Source organism: Humulus lupulus, chromosome 2, assembly GCF_963169125.1.
Source record: "Humulus lupulus chromosome 2, drHumLupu1.1, whole genome shotgun sequence".
NCBI classification, from domain to species: domain Eukaryota; kingdom Viridiplantae; phylum Streptophyta; class Magnoliopsida; order Rosales; family Cannabaceae; genus Humulus; species Humulus lupulus.
This window is the reverse complement of record NC_084794.1, coordinates 43,059,123-43,085,531: the sequence shown is the minus strand read 5'-3', so window position 1 is coordinate 43,085,531 and position 26,409 is coordinate 43,059,123.

Below are 26,409 nucleotides of genomic sequence, written 5' to 3'. Positions count from 1 at the left end.
GTTTAAATCAAGGTTCAAATTATAAATAATTAATTTGATAAAGGATTTAAATGATTATTTAATTAATTAAATCAATAGAAAATAATACATGCCTTGATTTTAAGTCTAATGGGCTTATAATGAAATGGGAAATTTCACGGGCCTAAAGCCCATGATAATTTCGACCTAGGGCTTTAAAATGGCTATTATTTTATTGATTTTTTAATTAAATTAAATGGCCTAATTGAGTCTATAAAATGAGTACTTAGAGAGAAGTCATAAGTTAAGATTTCTGAGACGACAGATAAATTTAATCACTAGTTTTCAGATAGTTGTAGATTCTCTCTAAACACAAGTCATTTTCTAAGCCTCTTTGTTATTTTCTATTCTTCTCTCTATATCTATCTCATGTGTTGAGAATTTCCCACACTAGTCTAGGTGATTCTAAGGATACATTGGAAGACTGTGAAGAAAATAGAAGATTGGTTCAGTTTCTTGATAATACTCTGCGACAGAGAGGATACAAGAGTTAGAGGAATTGAAGGAATGACTCGTTCATTCCGCTGCGTATACTGTAAGTATTCTTGTCTTTGTTTCTCTTTGAATTCAATTTTAGAAACTTGTTCTAGGTTATCTCATATTAATTTGTTTAATATTAGATCTACATGAAAATAAATAAAGATCATGTATAAGTTTCCTAACAACAATTGGCATGCCACCTGCGCACCCTGCTGGAGTGCCACTTGTCAATGCAGCTAGGGTGCCTCCCGAGCACCCAGCCACAGAGACGTGAGATCTTCCAACTGAGGTGCTCGTAAGGCACCTGGCAAGAGCTAGAGCCTCGATGCCGCCACAGGACCATGGTAAGGGAAAGACTGATGATAATCCTGCTCCAATGCAGGACAGGGCTCGTCCAGAACCCGAAGGCCACTAGGTTCCTTAGCAAGCTGGCAAAGATAGCGACACAGGGGCCCGAGGGCACCGCCAGGCAGTCAGCGCCCGTGGGGCTTGGTGCATTCTGCCCCGACATGCCCATACAGATCACGTGAGGCATGGAACTGGTGTCCCCTTTGGACCTAATAAGCCCCGTAGGAATAACGATCCAGGGATCCGTCCTAGGAATGCCCCACAAAACCAATAATGTGGCATCAGCATCTCGATAAATGAAAATTTCAAGTCCGATGGGGAGACTGAAGTGGCTTGCCCAGTGGATAACGGTCCCTTTTGGGGACATGCCGACCTGTGAGACAACCTCAATGTGTGGAGGTGCAATAAGGCAGGAAGACGCGATCCTTTTGGGCAAAGTCTGTCAAATCTCTGAGATAATCTCAACACTCAGAGAAGAGATAACCTAGCTCAGAGCGTCAACCGGGATCGCGACCCGCTCCGTTCAGAGTTGGAAGGTCAAAAGCAGATAATGCTCAGGATGGCCAGGCGGCAAGGCCACGAGTCTGACTCGGAGGATGACGAAGTGGAGTTGTGTGCCCCTCATCTTGTTGAAGCTCCACTACCTATGGGCTTCAAAATGTCATCCATACCATCCTATTATGGTGGTTGGGATCCCACGGACCACCTGTCTAAGTTCAATAGGTTAATGTCGGTGCATCGTGTCACCGACGACACTAAGTGTCATGTGTTCCCGCTTATCCTGACGGGGCCAGCGGACGAATGGTTTAAAAAAATCCGACTAGGGTCCATTAAGTCATGGCACTAGTTATCATCCGCCTTCCGAAGACAGTTCATAGGAGTCTGGAAGGTAAGCTTTAAAGAAGTGGCGAGAACCAAGAGGGTCAATGATGGCCAGCAGTTGATGGTATTTTGGGCGGCATACGCACGGGGTCCCCACTTTGGGATGATCTCTAGCGAAGGAGATGTTGGTGTCTCGACGACTTCATTCGTCGAGCACAAGAGTACAACAGCTGGGAGGACGCCCAGATTGGAGCATTCGGAGCGCCTGCCCTCTTTCATTCGTAGGCCACACTTGGCACCATGGCCTCGGGGATCCAATACTCCCCTTATGTTCACACCCAACAGGACTCGGAGGGAGTCCAACCTAGCCAAAGCGCCACCTCTTCCGTATACAATGCCATGTCTGCTCTTGGATTTGGTATGGCTCCGACAGGGTTCGGGGCAGTGCCTACTGGATACAACACTTTTCATCCTACATTCAGTGCTAGAGTTGTTGCCCCATCCCAGCCAGTTGAATCCAGTAGAGCTCCTAATGGATCAAGGCACGGAGGGAAGGGTCAGGGCTGCAAACCCAATTGGAGGGTTCATATCTAGTCGAGAGCGTTGTGTGTACGGGAACATACAAGTTAGCTTGAGTTACTAGGGAGCTGATTCTTCCTGGAATGTTGAGCTTCTTCACCGATATTACTAATATTATGAGCAACAAATATTGTCTATTTTTGCAATACCCCCTGTAGCCTTCGAGCATATATAATGGAAACTGTGTATGTAAAACACGTTAAGAAATTTATTGTCAGATTATATTCTTTGTTTTCCTTTACTTTCTATTAATGTTGTGTAAGAGCACCCGCTCGCCTGGACAAGTGATCGCAGACTAGTCTCTGATCACTTGAGGGCATGGAGTTAGGGCATCACTACGCCTCACAAGGAACGACCTAGGAAACTAAACTTGTCAATTGTCAAGAGTAAGCCTAGCATCGCCATCCCGAGAGTAGAAAATCCTAGGAAACTAGTAAAGTCTAGCCTAGAAGGCAGCTTGTTAAAGGTAGAACTAAGCTTAGCACCTAGGAGATGGATAACCCAAGTAACGCGAGAATAGACTATTGTCACCTCCCGTGGACACCGGGCCCGAGGAGCTCTGGCTAAGTCTCTTGGTGTCGAGGTGCAAATGGAAGGCCGAGTACCCTGTACTTGACCTCGAGATATCTGTGACAAGGGAAGTTTGACTTTTCAACAAGTGAGGCACCCCCATTGTCACTATATCCCATACCTAGAAAACCACATGTAGCACAGAATACGAATTTAGCTTACCTCCCAAAGACAGTACGCGCCCAGAGAGTAATAACAAAATCCTAATATGTACGATACAAATGGATACCCAGGTAGCCTACGCCTGGGCGCTTCGTTAACATCACCTGCCAAGGAGGTCTAAGATGGTATGGAAATGATAAGATATGAACTCGGAGAGCAGTGTTGAAACCCCCGACCTCTCGACTAGTGCATACTTGGGGGGGGGGGGGGGGGGGACAGGTGGTTTCACATGCTAGGACCCCTAAAAGCCCAAATCTTTGGATTGTGGGGGCATAAGACGCCGAGTGAAGACCAATGGTGAATTCCGTGTCAAAGTTACTTCTAGGACTATGGGCCTACAAGGGACTAAACATAGGAGCCACTAGTAAAGTAGTTTGAGTTCTTGTTATCGTGACATTCATGTTATGTTGAATTTATAGAACTAAGTGTTTAAAACGGTGGAGTTCTTGTTCTCGTGACATTCATGCTACGTTGAATTTATAGAACCGAGTGTTTAAAATAGTTTGAGTTCTTGTTCATGTGACATTCATGTTACGTTGAATTTATAGAACCAAGTGTTTAAAACGGTCTGAGTTCTTGTTCTCGTGATATTCATGTTATGTTGGATTTATAGAACCAAGTGTTTAAAATAGTTGAGTTTTTGATCTCGTGACATTCGTGTTATGTTGAATTTATAGAACCAAGTGTTTAAAACAGTTGAGGCTTTGTTCTCATAACATTCGTGTTACGTTGAATTTATAGAACCAAATGTTTAAAACGGTTTGGGTGCTTATTCTCATGGAAATTTAAGTTACGGTGAATTCATAGAACCAAACCAAATAAAAAGCAGGGCCAGCTACATAACTCTTAAATGGGTGAATAATTACAACTATGCTCGGGGGCTCGAGTGATTGTTTGTTTATACCCCAATAAATTTATGGCACGCATGCCTAAATTTAAAAATTATAATCAGTCTTCGGGAACCTCCACCACTAGTTCAATGATTAGATCTCCACTCGGGGCACCCCCTGCCTAGGTTGTCTCGGTAGCTGGGGTCACCTCAATTGGTTGAGTGGCCTCTGTAGATGGGGTCGCCTCGGCTGTTGGAACCACTTGGGTCACCTCGATAGCTTGGTTAGCTCGGAGGCACTCATTGAGAAGGAGCTTGTACTTCTCGGGTTCCCCAGTGAAGTCCAAGTTCATGTCCTGGCTGTGATACCAGGCCACATAGAAGGCGTCCTCGGTGATAGACCTAGTCATTAGTTTGAGCTTCTCCACCTAGCACCTAGCAAAGTTGTTCATCTCCATTGTTTGGAGGGCCTTCCTCTAGGCAAGCTCGGCCCGGTCGATAGCCTCCTTAGCCTGCTCCTGAAGCTGGGAGTTCTCCAGGGCCACTCAGGCAATCTCGGATGTGGATTTCTTAGCCTCCTCCTAGGCTCACTGCATGTAACGACCTAAATTCACTAATAAGGCTTAAGGGCCTTGATTAGTGTGCCGGGAGGGCATAACTGGATTATATGTGAATTAAGTGATTAAAAGCATGTTATATGATTATTTGAATATTTGTGATGCATGACTATGTGTATTGGTATGCATTTAGACCCTGATTAGGTTAGAAGGGCACATTCGTAATTTTAGCCCGTTGAGGGCATAAATGTAAATAATTGTGCTAAATTGTTGAGCCCACATTATTATGTGGATATATTTGTAATCTATGACTCGAGGCGATCCTAGTGAGCAGTTTGGCGGAAAAGTCACGGCGGGGATTTGTACCCGGCTCGGGGCGAGCCTGGGGGTATTTCTAGGAATCTAGAGAATATATTGGACTCTATTCTGATATCGAGGAATAATGTCTAGCTCAAATCCTGTATCTTCTTTACTTGCTAATGAAAAGTTGACTGGTGAAAACTACATGAAATGGAAATCAAACTTGAACATTGCATTAATATGTGAGAAGCCTAAAAAGTCATCCAAAAGCAAAGAGAACAAGAACACTAAGACCTCCAAAAGGAAGACCCCAAAAGGGACTTGCTTTAATTGTGGAGAAAATGGTCACTGGATAAGAAACTGTTCAAAGTATCTCGCTGACCTCAAAGAGAATAATACAAGCAAATTTGATTTACTTGTGTTAGAAGCTTGTTTAGTGGAAGATAATTCCTCAACCTGGATAGTAGATTCAGGAGCCACTAACCATGTCTGCTTTTCTCTTTCGATTCTTAGTTCAACGAGGAAGCTTGCTAATGGAGAGGTGACTATGAGGGTAGGCAGTGGTCAGATTGTCTCTACAGCAACAGTTGGAACAACCTGTTTCTATGTTGCATGAACAAAATTTTAAAATATCTTTTAATAATAATTCGATTGTTATTTCAAGATATGGTTTTAAGATATGTTCTGCAAAATCTATCAATGGGCTTTATAAACTGCAAGCTAAAGAGAAATCTGTTAATAATTCAGAATTATTTAAAACAGCCAATCCTAGATCTATTAAACGCCAAAAGACTGATTCTGATAGTGATACATATCTATGGCACTTGAGATTGGGCCATATTGGTCTAGACAGAATAAATAGGCTTGTAAAGGATGGTCCTTTAAGAGAACTATCTATTGGATCTCTCCCTGTTTGTGAATCCTGTCTAGAAGGCAAAATGACCAAGAGACATTTCTCTGCCAAAGGTTCAAGAGCCATAGAACTACTTCAGCTAGTACATACGGATGTTTGCGGTCCACTTAATGTACAAGCAAGAGGAGGTTATGAATACTTCGTCACCTTTATTGATGATTATTCATGATATGGTTACCTATATTTAATGCAAAGAAAATCTGAAACTTTTAGAAAGTTCAAAGAATTTCGAGCAGAAGCTGAAAAGCAATTAGGTAAGTCACTAAAAGCTCTTCGATCTGATCGAGGAGGAGAGTACTTGGATTTTAAATTCAAAGACCATCTGTGTGAGCATGGCATTCAATCCCAACTCACAGCACCTGGAACACCACAGCAAAATGGTGTTTCTGAAAGACGGAACAGAACGTTATTAGATATGGTTAGATCAATGATGAGTTTCTCATCATTACCACTGTCATTCTGGGGCTATGCAATTCAATGTGCACTATACATATTAAATGTTGTTCCATCTCAGTCTATCCAAAAGACACCCATAGAATTATGGAATGGTTGTAAACCTAGTTTACACCATTTTAAAATTTTGGGGTGTCCTGCACACGTTCTTAAAGGAAAGACCGGGAAGTTGGAATCACGCTCTGAAGTGTGCATGTTTGTGGGTTATTCCAAAGAGAGCAGAGGTGGAATTTTCTATAGTCCAAAAGAAAATAAAACATTTGTATCGACAAATGCAACTTTTCTTGAATATGACTATGTAAACAACCACAAATCTCGCAGTAAAGTTGTTCTGGAGGAGATGGTCTCAAATGAAGTTGAAAAGTCACCAGCAACAACCAATGAAAAACGGCAAGAGGAAACTGCTAATTCTAGTCAGAATAGTAATGAACCTCGTCGTAGTGGGAGGGTTAGCAAGCAACCCACACGCTATGAACACGAAGTTCAAATGCTTGTGTCTGACACAAACAAAGACGATCCATTGACATTTAGAGATGCAATGAATGATTCTGACAAGGACAAATGGCAAGATGCCATGAACCAAGAAATGGAATCAATGTATTCCAATTCTGTCTGGGTTCTTGAAGATCCACCTGAGTATATCAAACCCACTGGTTGCAAGTGGATATTCAAGAAGAAAAGAGGAGCGGATGGGAAAGTAGAGACTTTCAAAGCAAGGCTTGTAGCGAAAGGTTACACACAGAAAGAAGGGGTTGACTATGAAGAAACCTTTTCTCCTGTAGCCATGCTAAAATCCATTCGTATACTCTTATCCATAGTTGCTTGCATGGATTATGAGATTTGGCAAATGGATGTCAAAACAGCTTTTTTGAATGGCTACCTTGATGAAACCATTTACATGTCTCAACCAGAAGGGTTCGAGTTAAAAGGTCAAGAGAAAAAAGTTTGCAAGCTTCTTAGATCCATTTATGGACTCAAACAAGCTTCTAGATCTTGGAATCTTAGATTTGATGACACAATTAAAACGTTTGGTTTTGAACAAAACGTTGACGAACCTTGTGTCTATAAACAAATCAAAGATGGTGTAGTAGTATTCCTCGTTCTTTATGTTGATGATATATTACTTATTGAAAATGACGTAACAACATTATCAAAAGTAAAGAACTCGTTAGCTGAACAATTCCAAATGAAAGATTTGGGAGAAGCCAAGTATGTTCTGGGCATTAAGATTCTTAGAGAAAGACAGAACAAAACTTTGGCATTGTCTCAAGCAACTTATATTGATAAGGTGCTAGAACACTTTAATATGCAAAACTCCAAAAAGGGTGATATGCCAACCCGTTCTGGAGTATTCCTTTCCAAAGAGCAGTGTCCCAAAACACCTCAGGAAGAGGAAGACATGAGACAATATCCCTATGCCTCAGCAGTAGGCAGTCTAATGTACGCCATGTTGTGTACGAGACCTGACATTTGTTATGCAGTAGGGATAGTCAGCCGTTATCAATCCAATCCTGGATTGAGTCATTGGACTGCAGTAAAGAATATTCTCAATTATCTTAGAAATACTAGAGATTATATGCTTGTTTATTCAGGTGGAGACCTGAACCCCACTGGTTACACTGATTATGATTTTCAATCAAACAGAGATAGTCGGAAATCGACTTCTGGATCAGTGTTTACTCTTGGAGGAGGAGCGGTAGTCTGGAGAAGTATTAAACAAACCAGCATTGCAGACTCCACCATGGAAGCCGAGTATATAGCGGCTTGTGAAGCAGCTAAGGAGGCTGTGTGGCTCAAAAAGTTCTATTCCGGTCTGGAAGTTGTACCAGATGTGGATAAGCCACTAGTCCTATACTGTGACAACAGTGGGGCAGTAGCTAACTCAAAGGAACCACGGAGTCACAAGAGGGGAAAGCACATTGAGAGGAAGTATCCCTTGCTAAGAGAGATAGTTCATCGAGGAGATGTTGCAGTTATGAAGATAGCTTCAGAGCATAATCTTGCATATCCTTTCACAAAGACTTTATCCATAAAATCTTTTAAGGAGCATGTAAGAAATATGGGAATGAGAGAGATGCATCATTTGCTTTAGGGCAAGTGGGAGATTGTTGGAGATGTGCCCTGAAAGAATATGTAGTAGACATTGTTTTTATGAAATAAATAAATAAATTGAATTTGTTATGCATATATTTTATGGACTATATTATTCTATGATAATATTATGTAAATATCAGGAAAATTCCTAAGTTCATGAATGTAATCTCAAACACATATTAGTACGAGAGGATTGTGTTTGAGATAAATGAATTTGAATAGTTCGCAGTAAAATAAAGTTATGGAATCTTTAGATTAATTACTGCAAGTACGGTCCACTAGTATTATGAATACATGTGATCTAGATCCGGATCACTAGTGTGGTAGGACACTTTAGTGGAGGTGCTTTATATATTAGAGAATATATAGAACTGGACCAGATATGTTTATTAATACTTAGTTAAATACCGTTTCGAAGTATTAATTAAATATATCAACTGATGATCATATACAAATAGATCTTAATCCTAAGGTTACTATGAACTCCTGTTTATGTTATATGAGTTCTTTGATTCACTTGTTAGGGTCTGTCAGAATGATCAGGCTAAAAACTTTTGTTTTGGGAACTCATTAATATAGATGGCTGGGGACATAGTATACAGATATGGAATCTATACCTTCTCGCAAGAGATTGAATGATGGTTCTCTTAAGGGTTGACTTTTGGGACTGAAAGGTTATTGAGCTCAAATTCATAATTTAGTTATGAATTAACCTTCACTAGTAGAGTCAATGGTACTTAAGGAAACAAGACATAATTAAAAGGGTAAAACGGTAATTTTATTCCCGATTAATTATGAACCATTATTAGAGGGTCAAGTTGTATGCAATGATTAAACAATGGACGCTTTACGAATATAAAGTACTCAGTAAATGAAATGTCTATAATTACAAGAGTTCAATCTTATATTTATAGTGGAATAATCATGAGATTAATAAATTAAGATTATTTAATTAAAGAGTTTAATTAATAATCTCAAATTTATTGGAGCTTAGAATTATAGGTCCCCATAGCAGCTCTATCAACACGGTTCAAGGTAAGAGTTGATATGAAGGGAAAATAGTTTAAAGACATATTTAGGAAGAAATTTGTTCTTCAGGCCAAATATGCAATTATATGATAATGATGATTAATTAATTAATTACAAATTAGTTGTAGTTAACCAAATTAATTAATATTTAATTATTATATCATTTTCAAAATTATATTAAATAATTAAATTAATTTTTCGAAATTTAATTAAATAATTAATTAATTATAATTTTTTGAAATTATAATAAATTAAATATTTAATTTCGAAAATTTGGGTTTAATTAATTAGTAGAATTAATTAAATATCTTTATTTGAGTGGGAGAAAATAATCTGATAAGTTCAAATTGGATTTGAATTTAAAAGATTGATATTTATTCAAATAATTAATTATATTTTATAATTAATTAAAAAGATAGTTAATTTGAATTAGTTATGAGGTTGTTAGAACTTATCTGACAAAGAAATTTGAATAAATAATTAAATAAAATTTGAAAAACAAATATTCCTAGAAATTAGGAAGCTACACGTTCACACACAGTCCAGGACTGTGTGTGGCGTGTAGCACCACTGTTTTTCAGGGTTGGGATTTTCAATTTTATTTATTTAATTAATTAATTAATGGATAATTCGAAAATTGGTTTTTGGATTTTTTCATTAATGGAATAATTAATTAATTAAAATTAAATTGTAAAATGGTTACAGATTTAATTTTTAAATTTTGAATTTTTTCTGTTAAGTATGACTAATCAGAAAATTATCCAGATATGATAAGTGAAGAGAGTGAGACTACTCTGAACATTCGCTCTATGAAAATAGAACGATAGTTTTCTCTCCCTGAAAATAAAGAACCAATTCTCAGGTCTATTCTCTTGATCTCATGTGTTGAGTACATCAAGAAGAATCACAAATAAAATATCCTTCATTCTCTAAGTGCCCACACATTTCTTGAGGTGTAGAGAACGCTTTGGAAGATCTTGGTGTGAGTACGTGGAGCGGCTTGGATAGGAAGATCGTTCTAAATACGAGAAGATAGCAAGGACACTTGATAGGCTTCAAGAGGTATGATTTCTATCACTATCTTGCTTATGATTAATGTACGTATATTAATGGATCCGCATATTTAAAGGTAGTTTAAATATGTTACAAAAATTTTGTTGTGCACTGGGCCAACCACACCACCTTTCCGCTGCGTATTAGGAAACTCGTTCCTAACAGTTTGAGGGCCTGAAGGCTCTGTTTGAAGCACTATAGTGCCCACTTTAGGGCGCTGTAGCGCTACCCTGTTCCCAGAAAGGGGTTTTTGGGTTATTTCTTAGGGTTTGACGTCTGAGGGCCTGAAGGCTCTGTTTGTAGCACTATAGTGCCCACTTTAGGGCACTGTAGCGCTACCCTGTTCCCAGAAAGGGGTTTTCGGGGCTCAGGGTTTGATTCCACCACCCCGTTTGGTGGAATTAGGGCTTCCTGAGGGCTCGGGATTGGTCCCGAGGCTAGGTTTTGGAATTGAGGTTTGGAGTTGGTTCTAACTTGTGATTGTGACTAGGTGTACGCTAGGGCTCAGATGGGATCGTGCTTGAGGATCGAATTGAACAAAGCTATCGAAATCTAAAGGTAAGAGAACTGCACCCGATTATGTGTTTGAGATGGGACTAAGAGTTCCCTATATTTTTATGATGTCATAGATGGTATTATGCCATGGGACATGTGATAAACGACCTAAGGGTGTTGTAAATAATACTTGCGCACAGGGCACGGCTTGGCCACTGGTAGCTGAGGACAGCTTAATATTCATTGAGCTTGGTTTAAGCGGGCCAGAGCAGTGGGATAAATAGAGGGTGTGGCCTAAGGGCGTTAACCCTAGTTATCATATGTGAATTGATTATTGATATGAAATGATATACTTAGTATGCTGAATACTTGAATAATATGAATGTTTGGACTGTTGAGTACATGTTTATACTGTATGAGTTATCTGGTTGTTTGCTTGATGATCATGCTCTGTTATTGTGTTTTCTTACTGGGCCTTCGCTCACGGGTGCTACGTGGTGAAGGTAAAGGCAAAGGCAAGTTGGACCAGCCCTGAGATGGAGAGCTTCGGGGCTTAATGTACATAATCAGCTGATCGGCCACCACAGACGAGGAGTGGAACAGGACGAGAAAAACCTAATTGTCTGTTTTGCCTTACAGTGGCCAGTAACTGTATTTTAATCCCGAAATTTTGTAAACTGTCTTAGAACTTTACTACTTCTGGGATCCCATGTAAAATGAAATGTTCGGTTATAAGAAATGTAACTTTTGAGACCAAAATCTTTTAACCCTAGCTCAACTGCAGTTTCAGAAACACGTTTCCAACTAAATGACTTGATTAGCAAGTCTTGCACCTTTATAAACACATAGTGTAACGGTCTGTGGTATCCAGTGCGTTACACTGCATGCCCTCAACGGCTGCCTTCATTTCCCCTTTGGCTTGCTACATATCCTCGGAGGCCTTCTGGATGGTCTCCTCAAGCTCCCGATAGCGTTTTTGCTCGGCCTCGAGGGCAACTTTGGCTCAGGCATGTTCTTCCCGAGAGCATTTCGTAATCTCTTTATGGGAGATAATCTTATCCTCGAATTTCTAATGTTCGTATAACTTCTCCATCATGATGTCTCCCAGGCACTGGCAGGCCAAGGCAGACTACAATACAAAAAATATATATATAAATAAATGTGTTAGGTTAATAACACCTTGTTAAATTGAATTCAAACACGAGAATGATTAGCTTACCTGGACAGAGGCATATCGACACGAGGCCACGAGAGATGCCTCTTTACTATCACTGAGTTTGGAAAAGCTTCAGGCAGTCAACTCGCACATGGTGGAGCTTACCCCCTGGAGGAGCTCGACGGCGAGCGAAGCAACGATCTCCCCTAGCTTGGCGAAGAACAAAGTCTCGACCTTGGCTCGACCAATTGAAGGGACGATGGGCCTCTCTCGGGGTGATTTAAGTTGATGAAGGGCCTCGGTTGTCTTGTGCAAGGCTTTGCTGCCTTCTTCCAACCTTGCTTCAAAGTGTTGAAGTATCTACTTGTACTTCTCCAACAAAGCCCCCTCATACTTCACTGGGAACAATAGGAGACGGAGTTAGGGTGGCCTCGCCTCCTGCTCTGAGTCTTAAACCAACCCTTGGTTCGTTTCTAGGATATCCTCCGACCTTGCCTCTTGAATTGCCTCGTCTGACTCGGGCGAGGAGGGAATCTCCGCTAATGGGGGCAAGTTGGCTGCAGAGAGCTCTATGGGGGGAGTGGAGACTCTCTGCCTCTTGGCCAAAGGAGAGGGTTTGGGCTGCTCCAGAGGATGCGACGACCCCCCTCCTACCGAAGAGCTAGGAGGTACTCCTAACCTTAGCGCAGACTGGGAAATTTCTGCCAATCCCATGCGAGCTGTAGGAACAAGTTAAATAGTTAGCATACATTCGACACAAAAGGACAATGCAATAAAATAAGCTACTCGGAGGCTCACCATGAGTTGAGCCTCGGTGGAAATCATAAGGCTATACTATCCTATTCCCGGCCTCATAGCTAATGTTGGTGCCATATTGGCAAAACCAGGTTGAGGTGAGGCACGTCACTCAGTCTAAGGGTACGAACCCATGAGAGGTAGATTGCCTCCTAGGGTGATGGAGATAAATGTCTATGAGATCTAGGTAATCTTGGAATTCTTCCCTAGTCCAACGCCGATGTGAGATTTGACCACAATGAAGGAGTGTTGGGGAAGCCCAGACATGCTCGTGACTTTTCCTATCACCTACTCAAAAAGTAGAAGTCAGAGCGAGAGGTGATTTACCTGAGTCCAGGTGGGAAGCTTCCATCCCTGGCTGAAGATCTTCCTTGAGCTCCCAATATTCTATGTTATTGATATGACAGGATGCCAACTCCCGAGACATTTTGGACTGGTGGTATTTGGTCAGCTCTAGGTTGCTTATTCATTGTTCGATGCTAAGAAGCCCCGACCTAATAAGATTCGCCTCTGTTACCAAGACGCTAAGGTCCAAGTCCCAGTCGGGGAGAGCCTTCATAGCCTGGAGATGATCCTCGAAGAGCTATACACATGGAGTTCGGTGGAAAAGACCTATTCAAAAGGAAATTACTAAGTATCGAATACAGAAATGCCCTAGTGAGGAAAAGAATAAGCGCGTTCGAAAATATACTCACCTACTCGGGTGAAGTCAAGAATTAAGATCGGGTTACTATGGGTCAGGAAGCCGTCCGTAAAGAAGAAGGCATCCTTGTAGTCCCGAGCATGTGTAGAGTCCCAGAATGTTTATTTAGTTAGCTAGTTAGTAGTAGTTGTAGTATTTTAAATTTTGTGGATTTTGGTTCAAACCGGGACTTTGTTGGAAACTCCTAGCAATAGTTATGGATTTTATAAGTTTAACCTATAGTTTAAGAATATTAATTATAACATAAGGTTTGATTAATATTGCTGGTCATAAATATGATATTTATTATAACCTAAGGTTTAGATAGAGCCAATAGGATTCTGACACTTGTCATAAGCATGATTATTAAGGAATTAGTATTTCAATGATAAAATAAGGAAATATAAGCTATAGTCTTCACCAGAAACTGTTAGGGTCGTAGTTTGACTTAGTCAAAGTAGTTATCCAACCTTAATTATGCTGAAAAAGTGCAATTACGTGTTTAAAATATTCACATAAGTCGATATATCGCAGCATTGGAGCTGATATATCGCCTGACGAAGGATACGGAAAACACGTTAACGTTGCACGATTGTACAAACGGAGGCTCGGGATTAGGGCAGAGCCGATATATCGCCACATGGGGCCATATATCACCCTAAGTAGTTATTTTTTTATTTTTGTTTTTAATTTTAAAATCATGCATTGACTCCTTAGACCTACTTCTGAACATTTTGACCGAGTCTTCAGCCTCTGATTGACGAATATTCAATTATTTTCAATTTTATTCAAGCCAAAAAGAAGATATTTATTCCTAGAACTCTATAAATAGGACCTAGTACCAAGCCCTTCCTGAGTTATAAACACTTGGGTTGGGAAAAAATCTTTGCCATTCTTAAGCTTTATAAAATACCTGGGAAGTGAGGTTTAGTGTATTTCGGTATTGGAGTTAGACCAATCCATAAGGTCAAGTAAGGTACTCTTATTCTTTGAATTCAATCATTTAAAACTCTTTAGTTTTCTTTAGTCCTTTTATTCAGATCCTAACTTTTGATATTGGTTTTTGATTAGGCTCTTGAAACTTAAAGATCTATCTTGGTAAGTTTCGTCTTGAAGGTTTAGTTTCCACATTATTCTTTACTCTTTAGAAATACTCACCATTCTTATTGTTGGTTTTAGGAGTGCTCCAAGTCCATCATTTGTTCTCAAAAATCTCGGTTTTGGTAAGGAAAATAGGATAATTTTTATATGCTTGTGTGTTATGATTATGCTATAATATGTTATGTTATGATATGTTATAGTATATATGTTTTGGGGCTTATTGTTGCTTAAATAGCAAACCCCAACACTTTTATGTTCTTGGGGTTTATAATTGCTTAGTTAGCAAACCTCATTGTATTTTGAGGCTTATAGTTGCTTAGCTACCAAACCCCAATACTCACCATGTACATGGGTTATAGTTGAGATATATGTTTTATAGTGTATGTTTTGTTATGATCTTATGTTTACGTTTGATGTTATATATATGATGGTAGATTTTCCTTGCTGGGCATTAGGCTTATTCCTTTTTCTTTTTAGTATGATGCAGGAAAATAGATACAAAGGCGGGAGGATTCTTGGATGTTTGGTGTGTGTGTTGAGGTGAATGGAATGGATGGGCTACGTGACGATTCGAGGACGACGTTATTTTCTTTAGTCTCTTTAAATTACAGTTTTTATGTATTTTTCGCATTTAGCTTTGTAAACAATTTCATTTAAAGTTATGTTTTATTTTAAAACTATGAGCTCATTTATGTATTTATGTATTACAAATATTACTTTAAAGTTTTCAATAAAGTTATGAATTTTTCTATGTATGTTCTCTTCAAAGTAGTAGTTATGTCTAGTAGGGTTAATGATCTAAGTTTTAGAAATAGTTGGGTCATTACAACATGATTCTCGTTATGGTGTAGAGCCTTGTAGCTGAATGAAGAAGTTGGGTACTTCGCCACGACATAATATCCATCTCACTTGGACCCTTTCTTCCGAGAATTGGTTTTGAAACTGTAGAAATAGATAATCTCTACTAGTGAAGGCTCAGGCCATTTTTGCTTCCAATATAGAATGTACATCCCCGTGAGCACTCTATAGCCATTGGGGGAAAGCTAGAAGGGGGCTATCCCCACGAACTTCAAAAGATTCACGAAGTATTGCTTGAGGGGTAGGGTAGCCCCTGCCATCAGGTGGGCCTAGCTCCAAGTGCCCAGGTCGTAGACGTTGCGATGCGCCCTCTCGGACTCCCGACAGAGATGGAAGAGGCATCTATCTCTGACCGAGTAGTACCTCAATATCGCCTCGAGAGCATCAGGGTGTCAAAGCAGAGTGTGGTAATCCTCTGCTATGAACGCATCACCCTCATATTTCTATGTAGGGTGCGGAAAGGGGGCCCTATTTACCTCCTCCACAGTGAGCCCCCAGTCTTCAGGCATTTCGGGCCTCACTGCCACATTAAGGTCGGGGCGAACGACTAGCTCCTCGGTCGACTCTTGGTTACCCGTCCTTACATTGCTTTCGGAAGCATTTCGTGCTTAGGCCATATCGGAGATCTCCTGGTCGAAGAGATAAAACCCGTGTTTGTGTAGTTGATGGAGTTCTTCGTACATCTGAGACACAAAACCAAGCAATTAGTATTCTGCCAAAGGAAATATGGCACGAATGACCCTAGGAATACTGCTCGAGAAGGAAATGAGAGTTTTGGAAGTGCGAGGTATCCTCGGCGCCTAAGGACAAGCCAGAGAAGATGAACCTGCAGAAATCTAGAAAATTCCCAGATTCCGACCATAGGCTCAGAAATGCAAAGTTAATGAAAAGACTCTTGAAGGTCTTTCTAAACGAGCCTAATATAAAAATGTGCCTAAAATGACTCGTGAAAACGAGAAAAAAACTCCAAAATCCCATACTACTAACATTCCTAAACAAATATCGAAAAACACCAAGCACACACCAAAAACAGGAAAAGTGGGTCGAAGGTACTTACCTGAGAAAAAGAGAAGGTAAGTGTTGAGGCGAGTCCTAACCATGAAGTATTGTTTGCCGTCTGGCCAGAAGTAAGATGATTCACGCCAGTCGTCTAGAACTTCGGGAAAGGGTTGAAGATGAGAGGCAGACGAGAAAGAAGAAAGTGTGCTGGGAAAGCTTTTGATTTTGAATGGTTATAGTATGAGACTGAAGGTTTCTCTGGGATTTTATACCCAGCAAAACGTATTAGGGAAGCAACTTCCCCACAAACATCTGATTGCTTGCCCTAGTAAGTTCACGAAGGAGATCCGACGTTCAGGGCTCAAAAGGAGCAGATTGCAATCATTGTTTCTTTGAGAAAAGATGCCTCGGCCATAGAGTGGACGTTTAGGATATCAAGTTGACCCCTAATCAAATGCACGGACTGATGGGCCCAACAATGGGGCATTGACATGTTGTTTGTCTTTTCAGAATGACATCAGCAGAAATCCATACATTTCCCATCTGAGAACTTTTCGAAGTCTTCCTCAGTTTTAAGTATCCACTGTACGAGGACGATTAGAGACTTGTGGGGAAAATGTTGTCCATATTTTCACCTCTAACAAGTGGCAACCCCAACTAACTGGCTTTAATGTTCATAGGCATCCTCGGGGCATGTTACTGCCCAAGGTCTTTAGTTGGAGCAAGGGTCCTCTTAGGTGAGACCTTGCCTTTGGCAGTGGGTCATGGGTGCCTTAGTAGATTACTCCCCGATGTTTGTTCTCGAAGCTGGAGGTTCTCTAGCTCGGGCAATTAAGGGGAGGGGTCTCATCTCCCAAGTCTAAGGTTCTGGTTCTCGGACCTATGATAAGGTGCAACATGTTAGTAAATGCGGGTTTTTAGAGCTAGAGGATCATCTCACAACCTTTATGGGCGATTTGTCAATAGTGTTGTCGAGTTTACAACTCGACAATTCGCACACCCACTACGCCGCCTGACATGGAGGTACTTACAACACGACCTGACAGTACCCGGGCATGTTCCCCATAAAGTAGGTGCTTTTTGGCAGTGGGCCCCGCAAATGTCGTTTGGGCCATAATCTCTATTCAATGCAGCCCAACGCATTGAATTGGTATTAATCCCCCAAGAATGGGAAGAATGTGTATTAATTACTTATGATTAGTATTAATGACCCCAGCCTCTATGAATAGGGCTAGGAGTCTCATTGTAAAGGCTTCAGTTTTTTGGAGAGAAAAGACCTTGTACTCAGAGCAATCTAAACGCTGCCTGAGAATACACCATTGGAGCTTGCAATCACAAGCTTACAATCCTCTTAATACCAGAGACTCGTGGACTAGGGTTCTTTTTTAACCTGAACCACGTAAAAATCATGTGCTCTTATAGTAGATTTCTTTAATCTTTCTTATTAAGGTTGATAGTGAAAAAGACAGTCAACAAATATAGTTTCATTTATTTAAGAAAGTTTTATTTCTTAAAACTAAACAAAGTATTTTTTTTTTTTTTTTTACATTTTAATCCAAACAAACAATCCCAGATAGAGAACAAGACATTCTCATGGGACAGAGGATTCCATTCTTTGACTACATTCTTTCAGATTTTATATATAAATATATATAGTATTAAAGATATTATATTTAGTATTTTTCATTCAATACAAAATATTCTTCTAGCTATGATTTATATACCTTTACCGAAGTTAACATTTGGCACCAAATATCAATAATTAAACTCTTAAATATTCATCTTTTTTCATATGTAAGGTCCATACACACTTAATTAAAAATTTAGAATTTTAAACCAAAAAAAAAAAAGGTTACACTGTTATTGAGAACGATCATAATAGTTTGGTGCGAACCATAATTTCCAATTTTTACAACCAGTTACTCGTGCTAAATCGCATTCACAATTTCACCTAGGCAAAGCCTTGATTAAAGGTCATTTGTGATTTTCTTTTTATATAAGAAAATTGTGGTATTTTTTATTCCACCAAATCTTCACTAACTTAACAGATTCTATTTTTTATTTGGAAGAGTAGTTGTATAGGTGAGCTAGCTATAAAAGGAAAGAGGGCTCGACTTTATAAAACACACGAAAAAGAAAAGCTTGGAAGAAGAAATAACGGTCTGAGTCAAGAAGTAAAGAGAGAGAAAGAGAGTGGGAGAACAAAGGGTTTTGTAATTGAGCTAACACTAACGTATGAATGTGTTAGGATCAAGGGAGGGGTTGAGTGTTTTGAGATTACTCTCCATTGAAGATTCTTTAGTTGAAGATCTACTTCTCAACTGTGTTGTACTCCATACTTTAGATTCAATCAATAAAGGGATAGTGTTCAAACTGGATGTAGAGCCAAAGATCACATTGATCTTTGGTCTTGAACAGTATAATTGCTCTGTGGTGTCTCTTATTTTCTTAGAATTTTGCTTAGATTATGTTCATTTGATTTTTTCTTCTGACTTTACCACATTGTTTATGCACATTAAAAGTTTGACTAAATGTGTCATTAATTTCATACACTTTCAGTGATAAATTCTTGATGTTTTTAACAAATAATAAGTTTATTTGATCTTGAGTTTTGATAGATTTACAACAAAATCAGAGTCAGGTTTCACAATCGAAAGGAACAACTCAAGATTTTGACATATTCGTTGCAAGATTAATCAAGAAACTGTCCAAGAACTCATGTCAACAATGGCCAAATTTGAATTGGAAAAGTTTGATGGAGCAGGCGATTTTTTTCTATGGAGGGAAAGCCTTAAAGGAATTCTAGTGCATCAAAAAGTGGCAAAGGTTCTTGGTGACACCAAACTTTTCACTGAGAAGAAACCTGAAGAGACGAGATGGAAGAGATGGATTACTACACCATAATCATGCATTTATCCAACAATGTTCGAAGAAAGCTAACTGATCAAAAGACATCCAAAGGAATCTGGGATAAGCTGGAAGAACTCTATATGAAACCTTCAATTTCTAGCAAGATAAACTTGCATGAAAGACTGTACATTTTTAGGATGATATCTACTTTGTCTTTAGATGAAAATTTTGACAAATTTAATGAAATTATTGTAGGTCTTGCCAATATTGAACACAAAGTAGAAGAAGAGAGCCAAGCCATCATTCTTCTAAGATCCTTACCAATTGCCTATCAAGAAGTAAACGTTGTCATTAAATATGGTAGAGATGTGATAACATTAAAGGAAGTTCTTGGTGCTTTAAAGTCCAAGGATTTCCATAGTTGATGATTATAGTAGATGTGTGTGTACTTGTTGATTAAAAACTAAAGATGAATGTCTAGATCACTTTAGGATTTGGAAAACACAAATTGAAAACCAAACTGAATTGAAAATCAAAACTCTTAGAACTGACAATGGCCTAGAGTTTGTTAATCATGTGTTTGATATTTTGTGTAAAGAAAGTGGCATAACTAGACATAGAACAATTGTTAATACCCTTGAACAGAACGGGGTAGCTGAACATATGAATAGAACCTTGTTAAACAAAGTTCGATGCTTGTTACTTAGCTCAAGATTGGGGAAGATTTACTGGGGAGAAGCCTTAGCAACAGTATGCTACCTAATAAATAGAAGCCCAAATAGGTTAATAAATTTGAAAACTCCTTTTGAAATGTGGCATGGTAGACAACCTATCCTTAAACACTTGAAAGCATTCGAATGTACATCATATGTATACCAATCTATTGATAAACTAGAACCTAGATCAATCAAAGGAAATTTTCCTAGGATATCAAATAGGCACAAAAGGTTATAGGATATGCATAAACCAAAAGGGTAGGCTTAAAATTGTAGTAGCAAGAAATGTTATTTTTAATGAATATGATTTCCCTTACTTAAAAGCCGAGAAGGGTAGTTTGTCCTCTGATATTGCAAGCAATGCAGGAACTCAAAATGTTACTAAAACTGAGATTGAGCAAGAAAAGCTAGAGGAAGCATCAGAAAGAGATCAAGACTCATCCACAGAAGCTGGAACTGAAATCACAGAAACACAAGAAGATCTAGCAAACTATTAGTTAGCAAGAGATAGGGCCAGAAGAGAAATCCATCCACCAACATGCTATGTAGAAACATACCTGATTGCTTATGCCCTATCTGTAGTGCAGCGAACAGAAATCCCTGAACCAAACAGTTTTGAATAAGCTACTTCAAGAAAGGATAAAAATAGATGGCTACAGGCCATGAAAGAAGAAATGGAATCACTCACCAAGAATAGAACGTGGGACCTAGTAACCAAACCAGTGAACTAGAAAGTAATAGATTGTAAATGGATTTTCAAGGTCAAAGAAGGGATAAAAGGTAATGACTCAGTAAGATACAAGGCTACATTAGTAGCTGAGGGCTTCACTTAGGTGGAAGGAATAGACTACAAAGAAATATTTTCACCTGTAGTGAAGTATAAAACAATAAGATTGATGTTATTTCTAGCTGCACAACATGATTTATAGGTGGAGCAACTAGATGTGAAGACTGCTTTAATGAATGGATTCATGGAGGAAGACATTTACATGAAACAGCCGCTAGGATTTAAGGTGGAACAAGACAATTCAGAACTAGTTTATAAACTGAAAAGGACACTATATGGTCTCAAGCAATCTCCAAGACAATGGAACAAACGTTTCAACATTTATATTCAAGACATCGGGTTCACAAGATCTCTATTTGATCATTGCCTATACTACAACAGTTTAGATTCTTCTACTGCATTTTATTTGCTATTGTACGTAGATGATATGCTTATCTTAATCAGGGATAAGGTAGTGATCAAACGCATTAAGACCAAACTTAAAGAAGAATTCGAAATGAAAGAATTGGGACCAGTAAAAAAGATTCTTGGCGTAGAATTTGTGAGAAACAAAGATGAAGGAAAGGTGTACCTAAAACATCCAAGTTACATACAGAAGGTAGTTAAAAAGTTCTATATGCAAGATGCTAAAAGCACTTCAGTACCTTTATGTGGCCAATTCGAACTGACAAAGAAACAATGTCCTTCAAGTGCTGAAGAAATGAAAGAAATGAGTAAGGTGCCTTACTTTATTGCCCTAGGATGTGTAGTGTATATCATGGTCAGTACAAGACTTGATATTGCACATGAATTAAGTGTTCTATGCAGTTTTATGACGAATCCAGACCAAGAGCATTGGAAAGCTCTCAAATGGCTCATTAGGTACTTGAAAGGCACCTGGGATCATGGTTTAATTAACAAAAGAATTGAAGAAAAATTGGAAGTAAAAGGATATGTGGGTGCTGATTATGCAGCCAATAAAGACATAAGAAAGTCTACAACATACTATATTTTTCTCACTAATCATAATTGCATATGTTGGAAAGTTCAGCAACAATCAGTAGTGTCTCTATCTACTACTGAATATGAATTCATGGCAACAACAGAGGCTTTTAAAGAAGAAATTTGGTTAAAAGGAATCCTACAAGAGTTAAAAATCTTAAAAGGTGAAGTAACAATCTACTCGGATAGCCAGTCTTCAATTCATCTTTGCAAGAATCCAGTGTATCATGAAAAGATCAAACATATAGACATCAGATTATTTTAGATAAGAGAAAAGATAGAAGAAGGAGTTATAGAACTGAACAAAGTAAAATCTGAAGATAACCCTGCAGATGTTGGCACCAAAGTTTTGACAGTAAGTAAGTTTAGACATTGTCTAAACTAACTCAACCTTGGAAACTATGTTGATTTTTTAGAACGCTATCTTTAGTACAGTAAACATCAATTCCAAGCAACTATGATTTGTAGGAAGAAGGTGGAATTTGTGGTATTTTTTATTCCTCCAAATCCCAACTAACTTAACAGATTCTATTTTTTTAGTTGGAAGAGTAGTTGTACAGGTGAGCTAGCTATAAAAGGCAAGACGGCTCGACAGAATAAAACACATGAAAATAAAAGCTTAGAAGAAGAAATAGTGGTCTGAATTAAGAAGTAAAGAGAGAGAAGAGAGTGGGAGAACAAAGGGTTTTGTAATTGAGCTAGCACTAACATACTAATGTGTTAGGCTCAAAGGATGGGCTGAGTGTTTTGAGATTACTCTCCATTGAAGACTCTTTAGTTGAAGATCTACTTCTCAACTGTGTTGTACTCCATACTTCAAATTCATTCAATAAAGGGACAGTGTTCAAACTGAATGTAGAGCCAAAGATCACATTGATCTTTGGTCTTGAACCAGTATAATTGCTCTGTGGTGTCTCTTCTTTTCTTATAATTTTGGTTAGATTATGTTCATTTGATTTTTTCTTCTGACTATACCACTCTGTTTATGCATATGAAAAGTTTGACTAAATGTGCCATTAATTGCATACACTTTCAGTGATAAGTTCTTGATGTTTTTAACAAATAATCAGTTTATTTGATCTTGAGTTTTGATAGAATTACAACAAAAACCTTCATTTTAATTTTGAGAGAATTTTCTGATTTTGACACTTTATGTTTGATTTGAAAATCTACTTTTAATTGTTATTTTTTCAAGAATAGACTTTAAAAGCATGAGGAAAAAATGGAAACAAGCAAGAAAAACTTGGGAAAGATAATAGAAAAACTAATAAAATCTAGAAGATCTAATATTTGACAAAATGGCAAATCTAATAGTTTATTTTCTTTTAGTTGAAAAAATATAATATTTGACAAAATATCACAAGTTGTCACTAATATAGTTTTAGTTACAATCTATTATATAGAGTGATAAAATTTGTTGGGACTAAAATAACATTTAGTCACAACAAATTGTAACTTTTATGAATAATAATTTTAGTCATAGACTTTATACTAGCGACATGGGTATAATGATGTTTCTTAGTCACAATTTTTTCACTTAAATTTGTGACGTAAAGTAATTTTTTGTGATGAATATAATTTTGAATCTTAAAATTGGTTTAGAATTTTTTTTCTAAATTAATTTTAATTTATAATTTATAATCGTTTCCATGCATTTAAAAATATCAAAATAATACTAAAAATAAAACAATAAATTATAAGAATTTTGTATTAGTTCAAATTATAAGATATAATCATTTTAAAAAAAAGAAGTGATTTTTTTTATAAAATAAAATAATGAATTCAATATTATTTAATGAAGTTCTTAATGAAATTCTGATGGTGAAAAATTGCATTATTTTAGGACTTAATTTAGAATAGAATAAATAGGAATTTTACTTCCAAATGATTACCATTACCAAATCGTGTCCTCTAATTTTTTGACTTGTTAAAAAATTTCTCTCGAACTATTCACATTATTGAAATGTGAGAATTCTGTTAGGTTCCGTTTTATTTGGTTAACAAAATGTTGGTGGCTCTTTAGCCACTGATGTGCCAATGCCACATGTATAAATTAAAATAAATAATTATTTTAAAATTTAAAATTTATTTTTCTTATTAATAATAAATAAATGAAAAAAATAAAACCAAGTTTTTTTAAAAAATAAACAATAATATAGTAAAAAAAATCATGTTCATCTTCATGTTCCAAAAAAAAATTTTGAATGCTTAGAAATCACAAACAGGCCAAACCTAAATATATGTTCATATTCTAAAATCATCTCACATTTGTAACAAGAATCATGTGTTAAATCACACAAATCCTCACAAACTCGAACAAATCCTCACAAAATCAAATAAACCTAGATCTAAACTCATAAATCACAAACACACAAAACAATAAGCTCGTCTTCTCTAGCTCCAAGCCTATAGTGGTTATCTTCTCCAGCTCCCCACCTATGCCCAATTGTTCACAAGCTTGTCTTCCCCTGTCGTTCCTCGATGGTTGTTCGCTAGCTCCATGTTCGTGTCCAGACGTCCAAAGCCCCATCTATGCCCTTGTTTTTGTAGCGCACCAATTTGTTTTATTTAATTTGTGTGCTTTATTTTATTATTAATTGTAAAGTGTTAGGAATTTATTTTTATTGTTTAAAATTTTTTGGTAGAAAATATGTGATTTTATTTTGTTAATTGTTTGTTTAAGAGCTTTCTTGATTTATGGTTGTTTGCCTTAGGGTGCATGATTAGTAGAATGCACCCTAGCACTTGTATTGTTGAGATTTGTTAAATATAATGGTTAAGATGTTTACACGTTGAGGTGCAAAACACTTAACAGTTTTCACTTAAAGAGAAGTGAAAACATGAGATTGTGTAGAATGCATCTAAAAGTGATTTTTATGGGTCTAAAGTGATATAATGAGGTATCCAAACATTCCCAAAAAATTTGGTAGCATTTGGAGCAATTTTATGACCATTGGAGTGGTCCAAAGTCAGAGAGGGTGGCGATACGTTGCCGCCTAAGTGGTGTAGCATCGCCTAAATGTGAAGGGCTTCAAAAGCCCTACCAAGCGATGCATCGCCTGCAAGTAGGCGACGTATCGCCAGTCAGGCGATACGTCACCTACATGCAGGCGATGCATCGCTGGGCGGTCTTTTAGGGTCATACAGTTTACGTAAAATGCTCCAAATGATGTGTTTTAAATGCTCTAATCCTATTGGTTAGACTAATGATGATGCCTACACTATATATATGAGTTATTAGAGTTGAAAAGTCTTTATCACACTTTCCAACTCTCTCTCTAAAACTCATTCCCTCTCTAGCTCTTAAGACCAAAGTTTTCTCCAAGAAACTCATCAAGCTTGCTTGACTTGCATGAGTTTCAAGGCTTGTGCAATCTCAAATATCATTCTACTTAGTTGAAGCTTCAAGAAATTAAGAAGGGTTGGAATAGAGATTTTGGAAAACATTTTTTTTATTGTGTATAAACCTTAGAAGCTCTCCAAATTTGAAGATTCAAGTTGCTCAATACAAATGTTGTATCTCTCTAACCCTAATCTTGTATTTTGTCATTCTATTATATATTTTTTTCATTGTTAGTATTGATGATTTAATGTATCTAAGTTCATCTTACCATCATTTAATCATTTAGTTCATTATATTCAAGATTAACATTCATATCATGAACAGGTTTCTTTGATTATCAAGAATTACCTTCATACTTTGAATTTCAATCTTGATCAACATCTAGGGTTTGAAAAATTGTATTATTAACATAATTCATTATTGATTTGCAAAAGCCATATATTCACAACAATCAATATCTTTACTTCTAATTACTTTCATTTTGTGTTTTGCATAATCAACAACGAGAAAAATTGGTTCATCTTCTACAACCTTCAAATCCTTGTTTCAAGATTTAGTTTGTGTTGGACACATAACCATGAGAGATCAAAGAAAGTTCTAGTTGGAAATTCTCTACATGAATGTGGATATGGATTCAAAGTCTCCATCAATAAAGGATGAGACAAGTCAATGGGATTACATGCTTAAGGAGATGGGTATCATCAAGTTCCTTATTTCTATGTGTGTAGATTTCAAAAAATTTAATGAAATGTGTTCGCTGCCATATTTTTGTGAGTTTGAGATTATTGTTTATATTAAGAGTACAATGGTGAATGTTAATAAACAATTCAATGGTTTTTTACATACTTGTTTTGTTTGTAAAGTTATTGATCATAATGTGAGATATGGAAATTGTAAAATTAGCCATAATAAGATTGAGGCCAATGCAATTGATGATGACATCTTTGTGACATTAATTGAATTTAATGCATTCAATGAGGAATGTATGATAACCCTAAAGAGAATTGACATGGTTCATACTAAGGCAACCTTAAGAGAAGGTGAACCTGTCAATGCAATTGATGATGATATCATTGCAAAAGAAAGTGAAGATACTAAGGTCAATGCATTTGATGTTGAGATCATTACAACCTTAGGTGAATTTAATACAACCCAAGGAAAGGTGCAAGGATGGTGGTATGATACTTGTGCCACCATTCATGCAACCTATGATAAAACCATTTTCAAAACCTTTGAAAGTGCAAAGGTGGGACTTGAAGTCCAAATGGGAAATGAAAAGAGATCCAAGGTACTTGGAAGGGGCTGCATTGATGTGTTCTTCACAAATGGAAAGAAAGTGACCCTAATTAATATTTTCTATGTTCCCAATATGACTAAAAACATTATAAGTGGAAGTATATTGAATAAATCCATCATCAAAATGGACTTTGAATTCAGTA